The sequence below is a fragment of the Fukomys damarensis genome, unplaced genomic scaffold (assembly GCF_012274545.1).
Source record: "Fukomys damarensis isolate Sample0158 unplaced genomic scaffold, DMR_v1.0_HiC HiC_scaffold_35, whole genome shotgun sequence".
NCBI classification, from domain to species: Eukaryota; Metazoa; Chordata; class Mammalia; order Rodentia; family Bathyergidae; genus Fukomys; species Fukomys damarensis.
The window spans coordinates 14,109,396-14,127,192 of record NW_022900947.1 but is presented as its reverse complement, the minus strand read 5'-3'; the positions used below and the strand labels follow the sequence as shown (position 1 = coordinate 14,127,192).

At 35.7% G+C, this 17,797-nt stretch overlaps 1 protein-coding gene and 1 pseudogene across 7 annotated transcripts in view; both read right to left on the bottom strand.

Moving 5' to 3' along the window:
• Slit2 (slit guidance ligand 2) overlaps positions 1–17,797 on the bottom strand; it is a 338,504-nt gene that overhangs the window by 177,921 nt on the left and 142,786 nt on the right. The window lies entirely within an intron of this gene.
• LOC104852678 overlaps positions 1–17,797 on the bottom strand; it is a 41,387-nt pseudogene that overhangs the window by 22,474 nt on the left and 1,116 nt on the right.

Below are 17,797 nucleotides of genomic sequence, written 5' to 3'. Positions count from 1 at the left end.
TGTTTCTTACTGGATGCGGCTTTCACTGGCTTCACTGTAAACAGCAATCTCCCTTACCAAATTTCTCCCATATGGTCTTATAATCTACAGTAATGTATTCTCCTATAATTGCATGTTTTAGAAACCAAAAACTTGAAACTAAGGAAAAGCAGTGTCTGTCAAAATCGAAATACCCCAAAGATGACACAAAACAAAATTACATTTAAAATAGTGCAATACTATAAAATCAAACCAGCTGAAGTCCTAGGCTTACTCTTTTTTGGTTTATATGATCAAATATGGGCAGTTTCCTTTGGTTAACACTGATACCTTTATATAAGAACCCAATTAAAATATATCACTAATAAGAAATCCTCCACTAATTTTAACATGTGTTCTTTTCCTAAGGTAAAAATGGATGAAGGCCATGCTCATGGCCGACATCCAAGTCAGCATTAATTTCTGATCTCATATTGACCTTTTCACTAACAGACAAATCAGAAAATATTTTGAAGCTTTTTCATACATTAATTCACGTTAGGAAAGCATCCAATTTATAATTTTTGTTAGATACAAGATATACAAATCTTAGCCATGTCACTGAGAGATAACTCAAAACGTATTCTGAAGGGTGATGTAGGATGAAGAAAGACCAAGAGTGGCCTAGAAAGGACCTCCGAATGTCTCCTACAGCAAAGAGTACATGGGCACTGGCAACACACGGTGATGAAGCCACACTGTGCCTCACAGTGCAGCTGTGTAGATCTTTGATAAATGAAGATCAAGTTTTCTGACAACAATGAACAAGAAATAAGAGCATAGACGTGCCAAATAATCTTATATCAGCACAGCACGCACAAGTCCTGGGAGAAAGAGAAGGAGAGGAAGGGGGAGGCAAAGAAAATACTCCACCAGGATTTCTAAAATGCTTACAGTCTCTGGACACTGGAGATGGATCTGGTAGGCTATGTTATTTTATCCGAAGACTCTTATCAGCTTCCCACAGGATCCCTCTCCTCTCACTGCAGTGTAAAAATAAGCGTATTTGCCATATTTTACTTAACATTTTAGAGGACCAGGGGAAGAGAATATCAATGCTCCCAACAGGAGTTTCTACAAAACATGAAAGAAGTGATTTGCAATGCATTTTAAATGACTTTATAAGAAAATCTGATTCATGCTTTTTCAAAAGTTCATCATTAAATCTCAAGCTCTCCTTCTTACTCCTTCATATGTATTGCTCCTTTTAATGCCAACAGGAAATCAATAATGAAGAAGAGACATATGGTGCAGGGAGGGACAGAGGAACTCATCATGAATCAGCTCTCTTCACTGTAGGCGGAAAATAAAATGTTTATATTTTTAAATGTTACTACAAAATGTTCCACTGGCAAAAGTGGGAATTCTAAGCAGCACGTAAATATCAGGATAAAGTCACTTGCTAACACAGTTTGGATTTGAAAGCTATGGCCGACTCTTCGCAAAAGGCAAAGATCTGGTGAACATGTCTTTGTAATGCATTCATCACGTTGTTCATCAGATTGCGGGACAAAAATGTTATCTTTATTTTACTATTTGGGCTAAAATGCTGGCGCTGTTCATTAACTTTTCTTTTAATTATTCTTGTTATTCTAGTCTCCAGTTTCAGAAAGTTAAGAATGGTGTCCTACATTTTTCAGGTGGTAGTTGAGAAACTCCAGGTCAGGGAGGTTTGCTGATCTGTTTCTGATGGGGTCCTCTGCCTGGCTGGCAGAGAGCTACTTTCTTGTATCTCACATGGCAAAGAGGAAGAGAGCAAGAACAAGCTCTCAGGAATGTCTCCTTGGAAAGCCACTAATGCCACAATGCGGGCTTCACCCTCATGACTGTAACTAAACCTCATGACCTCCCAGCAGCACCACCTCCAAATACCATCACATGGGGGTTAAGGCTTAAATATGTCAATCAGGTCTGGTACAAGACACATCCAGTTCATAGCAAACAGGGAGAGACTGGATGAAATTCTGAAAAATAAGATTTAGGAAAGGTAGGAGTGAGAAAAATAGAACATAATTAAGACACATGAAGTACTCTGTGAAACACACCTGTAAACTTACATTTTGTAAGCTCAGTGGTTTCTGTTAAATGTAAATATTGGCATTGCTCCTGTTTGGAATGGGAATGATGGCTAGTTGGATCTCATCACATATTCTATATATGCAATACAAAAAGTGCATAATATGGTCTATGACCATTAATGCCTAATAATGAGTAAGGATTATTATGACTCAGTATTTTCTTCCACTTCTCTCTCTCAGCCTCTTTTCTTTTTTTCTTCTTCCTTTCTGTGGTACTCAGGATTGAGCCCAGGGCCATGTCACTGAACCACATCCCTGCCCTACTTTCTTTTTGTTGTTGTTATTTTTTTTTGCTTTGTTTTGTTCTTGGTACAGGGGACCAGACTGGGGACCTTGCAGTTTCGAGGCAGGCAGCAGAACCAATGAACTAAAGCCCCAGCCCTTTATTTTCATTTTGAGACAGGGTCTTGCTAGATTGGTAAGTTTCCAAGACTAAGCTCGAACTTGTAATTTTCCTTTCTCAGGCTCCTAGAGTGCTGGGCTGACAGGCTTACTGTCACTACACTAAACAGATCAAACACTTTCGAACTGTCCAAAGCTGCCATTCACTTATATGTCAGCATAAGTGGCTGGTTATGGATGAATGTTTTCCTAGATTTTTATCTAACATTCAGATATCATCTAGCAACACATGTGCTTTGTATTCAGGATGAGGGACAACTTTCATGTTTTTTCCTAATTATTAGAGCTATAACTACTAGTCACAAAGGAAATAGGTGTGTAAGATTTTAGATTCCATGTACATCTGAGAGATGTCTGTGATGCTTCTTTTTAGTTACTCATGTGAGACCACTGAATGACAAACTTTAAGACTTGGATGTACAAGTAATGAGCTATTGCTAAGAACGCAAATGCTACCTCAAAAGTTGACAAAGTCAGTTTTTACAAAGGCAAAGGAAGTAACAATGGCATCTTATTAACTGTCAGCTTTTCTTCTCTCCTTTAGACATGAATAGTCACACCATCCACAGCAGAAGCTCTGAGTGCTTGGCCCCATCTCCTAAAATAGCTCTCCTAAACATGCGTCTTTCTGTCAGCTTTCCACATGGCTCTCCTTCCTAACAGTCAACACTTCAACCTCTCTCCCAACAGACTGCTTTCAGAAGGCCACAGAACACTCTGCCTGTGAAAACAGTAAGCAAGTAGTGCCTGAGAACTGATGCCCTCTGACTTTTAATCCCAGAACCCTAACCAAAGATTGATCCCAGGCTGCAGCTCCCTTGCTCTTCACCAGTACAGGTCTACGGCTGGATTTATGTTGTCCTAGAAATGTTTTTGAGCTAAACCAATATGGTGCTCTGTTAAACTGTACTTGATATCTCACCCTTCCTGTTTCTAAGTCTTTCTCCTGTATTGGTGGGTTTTAGGAATACTTCTGATAAATTATTTGACATAAATCATTCTGTCAGAGCCCGCTTATGAAGAATTCAATCTAAGACATAGTCATTAACTGTCCGATCTCTATGGGTAACATGTAAACTGGCAGTGATCACTGCCAATGGATTGGGAGGTGGTAGGCTGAAAATTGAAGTTCAGAACAGGTCTACCAGAGAGTAAGATGGTGATGGAGACGTATGTTTAATTGTGTTGATATTCTGGTGAATATATAGGAGAGAGTAGGGTTAGAGACCAAAAGATCTCCAAAGATCAAAGGATCGTTCATTTAGCCATTGACCCAATATTGCATTCCCAACTACTGGTGAGTTCTCTGCTTTGATTAACTTTAACCCCAGCCTCAAATCATGCTATATTACTCCCTTTCTGTCTCTGTCCAGACAGTAGCCATCTTCGTCCTCCTTGTGCTACAGAGCATCGTTCACACTAATGCTCCCTTTACATTGGGGCTTTATTTACTCAATGTCAAGTGTACTTTTGGTATCTGCCTTGTCCATACATGTAATGGGTTTCCTAGTAGCATTGAAATAATAGCTACAGTATATCAAAGGCAATCCTTTAAAATGTCTGCATATATTCATGCATAACAGAGATTTTCCACTGTTCCTTAAGAATTAGAAACAGAAGCAGTGAATTATGCCATTGTGAAATAAAAAATAATCATGGTTAACATCCCTATAACACTGACCATGTTTTACTGAACAAACTGCTTACATCATTTTTTGCCCATCATAACCCTAAGAGGCACATACTAATACTTCCCTATTTTCCAGACTGAGAAATTTAAAATACATGCCATAAGCTACCAGGTGCTGCTATAATAAATCATTATATCGTGTCTGGAAAAAAAAAGAAGAAAACATTTTTCACAAAAAAGTCATCTCAAAATAGAAAAGGAGAAGGATTTTCTTATGTGTGCAATTTTCTGTTTGTTCAAGATATAATTACTATTTGCACAGCTCCTGTAAATTTATTTGGGATTTACTCAAATAGACAAATTTTCATGAGCATTCTCTGAGAACTCAGAATTTCAAAGCAGTATAGAATACAGAATTAATACAACATAAGGTTTGCACTTTATAAATAACACCAAGAAGAACAAAAGGAAGAATAAAGCTATTTACTGAGCAACTATGACCCAGAAACTATGTAAAACTTTTATCAGTACCTTTGCTTTGAACTTTAAAAATATTCTGTGAAATCTATTATTTCTCCCATGCCACAGATGAGAAAACTGAAGTCCTGCAAATTTATGATTTGCTAAAAGTTAAAGTAACATAGGCAATTTGGTTTATTAACTAATAAGGAGTTGAGCAGTAATATGGCCAAATAAATGATCTTCATGTTCTTCTAAGGCCATATTCTATCAATATTGGGCATTTACTTGTTTAATTTTATGATTTCCAATTCCCTGGTATGTGGAAGGTAGTGAAATGGAAGGTTGGTGGAAGAAATGAATTGGGAGTGGTGGGCTGAAAATGGAAGTTCAGAACAGGTCTACCAGAGAGGCAGATGGTGATGGGACTTATGTTTAGTGGTGTTGATATTCTGGAGAAAATATAGGAGAGAGTACGGTTAGAGACCAGATGGCAGTCAGGATGTGTAAATAGCCCAGTTACCCATCAACAGATCAATGGATAAAGAACCATCACAAAATGTTCAGGAAAAGGAGCAGAATTAGGGTCATCATGTTAAGCAAAGTAAGCCAGATTAAAAAAGGCAAGCATTGCATGTTTTCCCTGATGAGTGGAATCTAAAACAGATGGCATGAAAGTTGAAGGGAGACAATTAGATAAGAGGAAAGTAAGGGGGGATGCATGTGATCAAACTGTAAGAAAACTCGGTATTTTATAAAACCAATAGGAATTGGTAAAGTATATTTAAAGCATAAAAAGTGAAAAGAAAGAATCCTAGCATGGAAAACTGTGAATATCATAAAACACATATTGTCACAAATCTCCTATTCTAACTCTCAGCTTGAATACAAGAAGTGATAACAACTCAGCCACTACTTCTGAACATCTCTGAAACAGGTACACACACAGGAGCGCACATCCATACCCACCACACATACACTGTGAGGTCCACATCCTTCACTCTAATGCTGCCAGGAATGTGCCAACTTCCCCATTCTAAAGACTGGAAAATTGAGTGTTGGAGATAGTATGTCAATTACTTTGGATAACACAAGCAGCAAAATCTGTAGCTCTGTAGACCTGTATGCTGTGGATCTAGAATCACCACCCCTCACTATTCTCTAACAGTGGGGCACTAATGCACCTTACTGTCCATGGGAATGTTCTGTTTCTCTGTGGCCTGCTGGAAAGAACACAGGTAGGAAGAATTAGAAAGCAGAGGAAATAAATATTTACAAATCAACAATGAAGAATAACAGGTAAAGAAATGACAAGCACTAAAATCCACTGACTTTTATTTGGCACCTAACTTTTTGCTTTTTATCACGGTGCCCCAAGGCCTCAAGGTCACAGAGTTTTCATATCTCAACTTAAAATATTATCATGAATAGCTCAAGTCTAATAATGATTAAAATGCTATTCTTAGAGGAAAAAATATGTTCTTAAGTTTAGATTTTAAACTTGTCAATAAATCTTTAAGATATAAAATGTGGGAATTGTTCTTACATTGCTAGCAGGTCCATCTGGATATTTCTATGGATGGTAAATAACATAGTAAACCAAATACAGTACCTTGTATGTGTGGGTCTAGAAGTTTTGTTCAGTGTAAGTAATTTATGTTCCTTAAGGTAGGGCAAATCTAAATCACTCAGCTTGGAGAGAAACTCATCTGTCTTGATATAAAAAGTGTATTTAGGGCCTGGGACTTAGATCAGTGGCGCCGCAGGTCCTGAGTTTGATCTCCAGTACAAAAAAAAAAAAAGTAGAGTTAGTGATCTTCACACTGATGTATGGCTATGGTAGATTTGGAAAACTTTCCAGAGTGAGGAGTTAAAAGGTTATTGAAATAGTGTGAAAGATTTCTGGGTTTCTAGGAGGAGGGAGAAAACAAATATCCATACAGCTGTATTTATAAAGTAATACATTTACATTTGCATACTGATACGTTAAAATATATATATATGTATATACACATATATTTATGTAAATAAATAAATATGTAGTTTATATATTTGTATATTCACATATTCTTTATTAAAATTAACCTAAATTGTAAATATAATGTGATAGGAAATACATACAACATATAAATTGTAGAGGTTCTGACTTCCAAAAATTGATTCATTTGCTAGGTGCTGCAGGTGTACTTGTTTTCTAAGGTAACACTGCAAGTGTTACTATACTGCTCTATTTCCAAATGCTTCCACGTTGAAAATATTCCTGACACTTTTCTTACCCAGTTGGAGAGACATTGTGACAATGAGAGTCACAATGGCGCCATCTACTGAGAAGCTGGGGAACTAGGAAAACAGATAATTCCACGGTAGGAATTAAACACAAATGGGAAGTAACAAGCAACATATTCTGATATTTTGTTCATGAAAAAAATTCCATTAACTGGATCTTAGAGGGTACAGAAGAGATTAACTGGTATAATTACAGAGAGGAGAGGGAGAGAAAACAGTCCCACTACATATCACTCACACTTATTTTCTCCTTTTTAAGTAGACATCAACCAGTGTGTGTGTGTGTGTGTGTGTGTGTGTGTGTGTGTGTGTGTGTGTGTGTGATTTTTATTCCTATTACTTGGGCCAGAAATAAAATAAAATCACTTTTCAGTAGTTAGGAACAAATTTCAAAGTGATCGCTTAGAGAAGTTCCTAAGATTAAGCTAATTTTCCAACAAATTTAAGCAGTAATTTTTTAAGTTCTCGAATTCTTAACTTGTGACATATACTATCAAGTTTCAGTGGGTGAAATTATCCTCATGCTTTCACTGATATTTGTCAGAGATCATATGTCTTTTTATTAAAAATAAATTAAATATTTAATATGTCCCATTTTAGATTTAATGGTTCTCCTCAATATAACTAGAATCTTGGAATGAGAATGTTAGTAATATGATTCCTTGTTAGTTTTCAGTTATGTAAAATGGAGAAAAACAGTCTTTTACATGGATATATCCACAAAATTATAGCTGGCAAGTTGTAATTAACAATATATTGTTTTTCCTACTTGAAAATTCCATCATAATTTATGGTGAGTGCTTGTCTCTATTACCATCACCACCTGGAACTTTTCTAGTTCTCTTTATGCACTATATGCAACTTCACAAAATTAAACTTGGAATTATATAGAGTCATCCATTCACATACTTGCTTAACTGATACTTATTGTCCCCCCACACCTCAACCATCTGTCAGACACTGAGTTAAGACAGAAAGTGTCACTGCTCCTCTTATTGATGTATTCTACAGGAGAGACTTCCCATCAATTCATAGGGTGGGAGGTGTTGAAAATTAACAAGGTGAACGATAAAGACTTCCTGGCTTAGGGCTGGAGGATGAAAGCATGGGCTATTTATGACAAGTCGCTTTCATAAAGCTGCTAGAAGAGTATTTTCTGTGAAAAAAAGGAGGGATGGGAAAGAGGTGTAGGAAGGAGCAGGACGGAGGGAAAGACACATGAATCCTGAGTGAGTGAGGCACAGGGAAGCAGACAGCTCTCCTGGAACTGATGAAGGAAGAGTGGGACCAGAATTGTGTTTGAAGAGGAGGCTGGGGCTCTTTATCCAAAGCACGAGACCACGGGAAAAAATAAATCAACTCACATGGAAATGGCAAGTGAGTATAAAGGGAATTAAAATAAATAAAATAATACAATATGTCCACGTAAATTATTTATTTAATTTTTCATCCACCCAATATGTTGGATATTACTATCCTTATTCTAGCCACCAGGAAATAAAACAAAAGGTAAGTTCCTCATATCACACTAGGAAAAGAGGAAGGCTCAGATTTCAAGCTCTATTCTCTTTCTACTTCCTCATGTAGTTGTACTTGAGCTTGTCACACATGACTGAAAAAATCTATAGAAGTTGCTAGAAGAACACAGAGGGCAAGTTTATTTCACTAAAAATCTATGCTTAACATGCTTAATTAAACAAACCATTTAATCACATAGCCACAATCTGAGGTAAACTGAATGAACAACTGAATGAAAGAATTGAGATGGAAATGTACTTTTTCCTTCTGTAATCTGAAAAATTTAGCTCATTCTTAAATTTCTTGTATTAATTGTTTTAAAACTTATAACCCATTAACAGACTTGACGGTCATCTTAAAAGCACATCAAACACTGTTAAAATAAGTAGCACTTTAATATCAACCTTAATTTAAAATAATAAAGAGAAGGCCTTCATATGACCATTTCTGCATTTACGAATATTCTGAAAGAACACAACTCAGGATCTCATGTCATGATAGAAGACACTGTACTACAGACTGAACGAGGTCCTTCTGAAAGTCACACGGTGAAATCCTAGTGGTCAGTGCAGCTGCTTTTGGAGAATCAGTGTGGGGCCCTGCACCAACAGGAACGGCGTCCTTGGAAGAGGAACTCTAAGCACCCACATGCAGAGGAAATCTCTGCCATGTGTGGAGCAAGAAGGCAGCCACCTGCAAGCAAGGAGAGCATCCTTACTTGACAGCAGCTCACTTGGCACCTTAACCTTGACTAACATTATCATAAAATGGATTTCTGCTGATCAAGAAACCCAGAATACAGTATTCTGTTATGAGAGACCTAGCAGACTAATGCAAAAAGACTAGTGCAATAATATATTCAAAGTAGCATTTGCAATATATAACTCTTGTTTTTCCACCTTTACCCCAAATCTCTCTTAGACATATAAGAGCTTAAGAAAAGATTACCTCAACAACGTGGCCAGGGCATAATGTAAAGTTGATTCATATTAATACTGTGTAATATGTTTGTGCAATTCAGAATACAAGTTTAAGATAAAGCTGCTATCCATAGTATAGTCACAATCCACCCTTCTTGAACATAATCTCAGGTATATTTAACATATATGAAAATTAACAAAAACCACGTTGAAAAAAATGTCTAATCTCTTTGGGCCTCTGTTTCTTCATCGATAACAGAATACAGAATCATTACATATGACCGCCAAGGTTCAAGCTCCTTATCCATGAGAAGAGCACACTGATGTTAATCTCTACCAAAAGGTTCTGATGGCTATAACTGTGATAGAGCAATGGAAATTTAGGTAATGCACTTATCTATATGGCTTATGAATTTTAGCCTATTTACAAAACTTCTGCAAAGATTCCTATATAAGAAATAAACATGGTACTATTTGGAAAATATTAAAGCTTAGTAAATGATCAAAAATTATATCTGCCAGCATTACAAAAATTGAAACATTCCTAACATTAAATATTCCCTCTCTTTAGTAGTACTTTATAGCAGTCTATGTGTTTATAGACTTTATTCACTCAGATAAAATACATTTTTCCCACTTATGTTTGTAGACAGTAATTCCTTGTCATTATCCAATCTATATCTACTTTTGCTCTATAATGTATCCTCAAAATTTCCTCAAATAATTTAATTTATTCAACAAGTAAAAAGAATGTTACCTTTAATCTTGGCAATCAAAAATAGCTTTCTAATCTTCTAAGTAGTATTAAATGTTCAAGTACAAAATATTTAGTCAAACTTCACTAGTTTTTGAAATCTATTAAAAATTACTCCTATACCTTTATACATAAGAGGACTTTAATACACAGAAGAGAGAAAATGAGCAGAAAGAAAATTTAAAGAAATTATAGCTAAAAAAATTCTAAAATTTAATGAAAAAGTTAATCTACACATCAGAAACCTAAAAAACTCTAACTAAGAAAACTTCAAAGAGGCTCACACTTACACAAATTCAGAGTCAACCTTTTCAAACACCAAACCAAAGAAAGAAACCTAAAAGTAGCAAGAAAAATGTGGCTCATCATAGGCCTGCATGTAATTTAGTGGTAGTGTATGCCTAGCATGCACCAAGCCCTGGGTTTGATTTCTAGCACTTAAAGAAAAAGAAAGAGAGAGAGAGAGAGAGAGAGAGAGAAGGAAAGAAGGAAAAGAAAAAAGAGGGAGATGTGGGGAGAGAAAGAGAAGAGAGGTAGAGAAGAAGGGAGGAGGCAAGGAAGGGAGGGAAGGAGGAGGAGGGAGAGACGCCTCATATCTAAGGGATCTTCAGTAGGGTTAAAAATTGACTTCCGATACAGAACCATAGAGACCAGAAGGGAGTGGAAGACATATTCCAGGTTTGGCAGGGGGGGGAGTATGTCCTACTATAATTTTATATCCAGCAGAGCTATCCTTCCAAAATTGCAGGAGAAATTAAAACATTCCCAAGTAAAAGAATCAACAACAAAAACAAAAACAAAAACAAAAAGTCTGTGAGAATTTACTGTCAGGAGATCATGCCTATAAAAAAATACTGCAAAGAGCAATGTGGATAGAAATGAAAGGACACTAGAAAGTGACTTAAATCCACATGAGAAAGTAAGGAATGCTATTAAATTGTGTGCATGTAAATATAGAAAACAGTATGAATTTATCTTTGAAACTTTTTTCTATGAAATTTAAAGGACAAATACATAAGTCAGTAATTATGAGCTATCCTGATGCGCGTTTAATGTATAAAATGTACTTTGTATGACAAGAATAGCATAAAAGAATCTGGAGGCAATTAAAATATATTGGAACAGATCTTGCATACTAATAAAATTAAGTTGGTATGTACCCAAACTGTATTATTTTATTTTTATTTTTTTGTTTGTTTTTGGTACCAGGGATTGAACTTGGCACCTTTCACATGAGAGGTAGGTGGCAGAACCACTGAAGTAATCCCCAGCACTATATTGTTTTAAATGTAGATGGTACTTGTAATCTTTTGAGAAGCAACTAAGAAAATAACCTAACAAAGCAAATATGAGAATTTAAAAGTTACAAAAAAGAATCAAAAATTTCCATAAGAAAATATGCACTTTACACAAAAATATCAATGATGGAGCTAAAAGGGAAGAAAAACAGAAAGCAAAGTATGAAATGAGAAGTATAAATCTGACCTTATTGGTAATTACATTAAAGTAAATGGACTAACTATTGAAATAAAAAAGCAATGATCCACAGAATAGAAAAATGAAACAAAAATATGGTCTATATTTCACATTAATACATAAAATTCAAATTAAAGCACTTTAAAACTTCAAAAATAGGATAAAAAAGTGGAAAATTAAACAGAAAAATATGTACCACGTCAACACTAAACACGAGAGCAGGAGTGGCTATACTAGTAACAGTCAAAAATCTACTATTAGAAAAAAGACAAGGCCACTTCATAAAGATAAAATGGCCAATCTATTGGGCAGACGTAAAAATATAAAACACAAATAACACTCTAACAACAGAACTCCAAAATAGCTACATAGAGCAAAAATGGACAGAATTTAAGGGAAAAATCACACAACTTGCAAATAACGGTTGGAGATTTCAATATCCAGTTTTCAATGATAGATAAAACACAGGCTAAATAACAGGCATCTATCCAATAAACCACTTAGTGAAAGTAGTATAACTTTATTTGAGGATGATTCTCCAGGACAGACGACTATCTTAGGGTTCAAGGCAAGTCAGAACAAATTTTAAAAGCTATGAAACCATATAAAAGTATGTCTTTAGTTAATCAAAAGTATTCAGAGAATGAATGCAGAGCCTAACTAGGCTGTGTTTGACGCACACAAGTGAAGAAGCCGGGGCTTCAAATCCTCAGCCTTTTGCAGCTGAGCCTCTGGATGGCCTTTTCAGGACCATGTACCTAGAAATTATGAACAGATGAGTATAAGCGTAAGAATAAGCACAACTGCGTTGGGGAGGCGGAGATGGGAGAAGACCTCCTCTAGGAGCTCACAGTTTATCAGTGAGTATTCTTTTGCATTCCTCCACTGACATCTTGTCTAGCACAAAGAGCCTAAATATGAACACTGTTACTTACATAATCATAAAGCAGTGCCACATGCTGTTCATTCTCATGCTTTCTTTAGTTTCTCAAGCAGGTTAGTCATCCATCTCCTAAGCCGCACAGGCTGAAGCTCACCCATCATTTGCTCATAAGCTCTCCCCACAGAATGTGCTAAGCCCTGATGAGGTTCAACCCAAGAAAGTAATGAAAGATCAAGGCCTAGAAAGGATTTTATCATCATCTTGCAGCTGAGAATTCCATTCTCCTAGCAGAAGCCTCACTTGTATGTAGTTCTGTACTATATTATACTATACTGCACTGTACTATACTATCCTGTACTATACTACGACATGACTTCTAACTCATATCGTCTGGTTGCAGGCCCTTTTATTACATGCCAGATCATATGGGTATTGTATCTCCAGCTAATCGATGGAAAAGTTATTTAATAAGAAACGAGTAAAAACAAAAAATAACACCATTAAACGTAAAGCTAACTACACTTCATACAGAAATGTGTCGTCAAAAGGTACATCTGTGGCACACTGTTTTGAAGCAGGTGGAGATAAAAAAGCATGCAATGACCATTATCCTGTTTCTTCTACCTCTTTGTATCTGCAGCCCCAGCTGAACATCTGCCTGAAAAGATTTGGCTATTGTAAGCCCTGTCAATCAAAGGGTTTTGTTTTAGTTTTGCTTTTGATCATAGAAAGGGCTTTTCATAGTGTTTCAAATACAGTCTCTAGTCTCTGGCTCTCCTCCACTATCCTAATTTTTCACTGGATACTTAGGGCTTGAACTTTGGAAAGAAACTTGTTGTTTTCCCTAAGTATTTCCATGTCCGGAACTCGGTTAAAGAATATGGGATACTGAGATTTTTCTGAAGCAACTGTCCATTAATTTTATTCAAACAAAAGATGGACAAATGGGGGATTCACATTAAATCATTTGGCCTTTTGAAGACACTTCATGCTTCTGCCAACTGTGCTCTGATGATCTGTTGGCTTAGTCATAACTAAGCCTCTGCAATTCCAAAGTCAAGTTCCCCATGAATGCCTTCCAAGCTGCAATGCTGAATTAGGATAATTGAAAAGATGGCAAAGCCAGTCAGAGAAAGATAGAATTCAGTTTATCCAAAGAGAAGGATCACAAGACATCCGTTTTTAACAAGTTTTACATCTGGTTTTATTTTTTGTAACATGAAAAATTAAACATCTTCACCCATTACTCCAACTGGTGATTCTTTGCTTCTGATATAATTATCAAAATAACCTTTTAAAAAAGTTACTTACAAATAGGCTGTTTCCAAGATTTAGCTATTACAAACTGTGCTGCTATAAACATGGGTGCACATATTTGCCCATCCGTTGGAAACTGGATAAAGAAGTTGTGGTTTTTCTATAAAATGGAATATTACTCAGCCATAAAGAGCGAGAGAATAGATTCATTCATAGGAAAATGGATACATATTGAAGATATACTCCTAAGTGAAATAAATAAGTCACACATGTGTAAATACCAAATAGTTTCCCTGCTGTGAATATTCTGCAACAATGCATAAGATTCTAATAAGATTACTGACATTTAGAAATGGGAGGAAAGGAGCTAAAGGTGTAGGGAAGGTGTGATACGTAGGGGAAGAACAAAAAGGGAAAAGAAAAAAATGTGAGAGAATGAAAAGATGAAAATAAAGTGTTTGTAGATGGGGAGGGGAGGAGGGGGTGAAGGGAGGGCAGAGGTAAGGGGAAAAAATGAGAATTAAGACTTGCCATGTAGAGGTACATGATCCCAACAATGAATGTAACTGTACCGTATCCCTAAAATGTACCAATAAACTCAATAAAATTAAAAAAAAAAGTTACTTACAGAGAGAGCTGGATTTGAGAATGTGCATAAATTATAAGTATGCAGTTTGAGGATGTTTAACACAATGAACCAATCGGGGTCTCCTCAACAAGAAAACAAAGTATGACCAGCAACTTTTCTCCTACAACCATATTCACTCATAGACGTCCCTAAATGAAAATGAAATATTTATTCTTAAATATAGATTTTCTTTCCTTTTTTTACTTTATAATAATACAATTCATAGAAAAGAAGCCACGCATTATTTTGGTCTTGGTATTTCCCAACACTATTAAGACTTCATGCTGTACGCAGTGTTATTTCTTTTTATGAAACTAGTTGAGTTCTTTCCATTTGAGTCTATCCATTTCCAACCGTAAAAGCCCCAATGGAAACTACTTAACAGCATTAAAAACAAATGGAAGTTGAAAAGTTATCTCATGGAGGTAGACAGTAGAATTATGGGCAATAGAGGCTGGGAAGGTGAGGGGAGAGAAAAGATAGAGGAAGGTTGGGTAATGGGCATCAAAATAGAGTTCAGTTGGATCAGACAAACTGCAGGATTCTGCACTATGTAGGGCAGACTATTGTCTATAAAAGTGTATTATATACTTTGAAATAACTTAAATTGGTCCAAAAGGTACCAATACATCAAAAAGAGAAAATGTTTGAGAAGAAAATGCATGTTACCCAGATTTTAACATTATGTTTGGTATATGTGTACCAAAGGATCATGCTGTACCCCATAAATTATATATAAATATGTGTCACATAAATATACCATTAGTATAAATGTTCCAGTATACATCCCTTAAGATCCAAACATTTATACTTCTGTTAAATATGTACTAGCAGTAGAACTGTTGGTCCACAGGGAATGACTAATTTTAGCTTTAGTTGATACTGCAGGACAGTTTTCCACATTAATTACGCTGATTTCTAAAATGAACTGATGGGCTTTACACTTCTCTGATTCTTTCCAACACTTGATCTTATTAGTTTTTGTCTAATGTTTTTTAATAATCATATTAATGGGTAAATGGTGGTACTTCACTATGCTATTAATCATTTTCCCAATGAAGAATAATGCTAAATACCTTTTAAAAGTGTTTAATAGTTAACTGTACATTATCATTTTGAAATGTCTGTGCAAGACAGCTGTTGCTTTCTCATTATTGGAATATTTGTTTTTTCTTATTAATTTGTAAGAAAATGTAAAGATATATAACTGTTGCATGAATCCTTCAGTGGTTTACCTATATTATACTTATCTTCTATTTCCACTGATAAAATCATAACTTTAATTTTAGTATCGACTAATTTCTCCATCTTTACGTGTATACTTAGTGTTTTATGTGTCTCATTGAAAACAAACAACAGTGCCTAATCAATTATTTGGAAAATGTGCTATATTTTAGGAAATATAATTTGATCTTTGTTGTTTCAATTTCCAAACTACTCAAAACTAACTTTTGTGTATATCTGAGGTAAAGTTCAATTGTGTGTAAACATTAAAACCATGCATTGAAAAGAATATCATTTCCTCAGTGGAGATGGGGAAATACTGCAATATTGTGTAAGGACTAAATCAACTTAGAAGAGACAAAAATCATATTACACTGTCCAGCCATACTCACACAGCTGCACCAACTCAGTGAGGGTCAGCAACACTAAAGGAAATATTTATGAATATTGTTCCACTCACATTTGGCAGGATAATTACTACTGCTCTTGCACGGGAAAATGTACCTTCTGAATCACCTTACAACTCACACATTGGGGAGAATTAAAAATAACATATTCCCTAAGAAAGAACCTTCAGGGAGACTGACTTTTAAAATGAGGCAAGGGCAAAAGTAGTTTGCCATGCTGGTTGATTTCCAAGTAACAACCTCTCAAGGAAGACGCCTTGTGGCCACAACGTACCACTAAGTTTATCAATGTAACTCCTTCTGTCTGTGTTCAGTTTAATTACCAAAGCCTGAATGTTTTCTGGTTGACAACCAAGAACTAATAAATAACAGTGTGAAAGAAGGTCAAACAGGGAGCTGTGTCAAAAAGGAGGTTTTGCATTTGCACACATACTATCATTTTAAATAAGATGAGTTTAAATGGCATGAAATACCAGTCATGAAAGAAAAAAACTGCAATGTCACCATATATAAGTACAACTGCAAAATAAAATAAGATCTTTAACAATGGTATTGTATTCTAGCTTATATTTCTTACACTAATTCAAAATAATCACTTCTCATAATGAAAATTCCATGCTTTCATCTTTGTCCTAAATTTTCAAACTTTATGAAAATTCTAAAATATTTAATAAGACAATCCTCTTCCTTCATCATGTTTACATGAATCCGCCTTAGAGGAAAGCAGTACCTGAAAAGAATTTTGTATTTCCCTAACCTCTTTGAGCGTGGGTTTATATTATGTACCATACTTTGGAGTGCTTTTTAATATAAGTAACATAAGTATAAGCAAAGAGACGTATCTACTAAATTCTAATTCATTATGCATTATAAGTAGATTTATTCAAGAGACTGGTCATATAGTTTTTTGTGAGAACTACATCATCAATTTTTAAAATATTCTTTCTGGCACAGAACATAGTAAAAATATGAAACCTTTTTTTTTAATTTTAGACACAAAATTGCATACAAATGAAGTTATTTCATATAGGTTCCTGCAGATGCAATGAAGTGCAGTATTGAAAAACACAAATTTTCTAAAACATTTTTAAGGATGAATTCTTTAAATTATATTCCTCATCATCTAAGTGCTAAACTAGTAGTGGGGAACCTGTGGCCTGCATGCCACCATGGGCCATCTGTGTCACCTAAGTTTGCCACCACTGGTCTAGACCACTGAAAATCAATTCGCGATTGTTTTACAACATCCGGTGATGACTTTAGGGATAAGCTTCTCCTGCTTAAATGCTGAGTCTCCACTTTTTAAAAGCGTTCTTTCACTGGACTCTAGTATTGCAATTATTAGATGCGCCGTTTTCATTTAAATGTGTGAAACAGAAGATGTATTCATGATTACCTGGGGCTTTGTGGGCAGCATTTACCCTTGTTCATTCATTCATTTGCCTATGAACTCATTGGAGCACATACCTTGCACCAAGTTTTCTGTTAGATTTTCAAGAAATCTATTAATTAGCATTAGTATTCACCGAACAATTCCTATGTGCCAGGCATCTCTCCTAAGACCTTCAATTATGTTAACCCTCATTATTTTGAACTTAAACTCATGAAATTCAGAGAATTAAGCTGCTTGTCCAAAGTCACAGAGCTAGTGAGAGCCTGTATTGAGGCTGTCTTGTACTAGAGTAAGAATTTATAATCATACACGATGCCATTATTTTTCCTCTACCCTCAGGATAAGCCTCTTATCAAACTGGTGTTCAAGAAAAGATTGAGATTTTAGGGCCAGGGATTTAGCTCAGTGGTTCTGGTGCCTGCCTCTCAAGGGCAAGGTCCTGAGTTCAATCCTCAATACAAAAA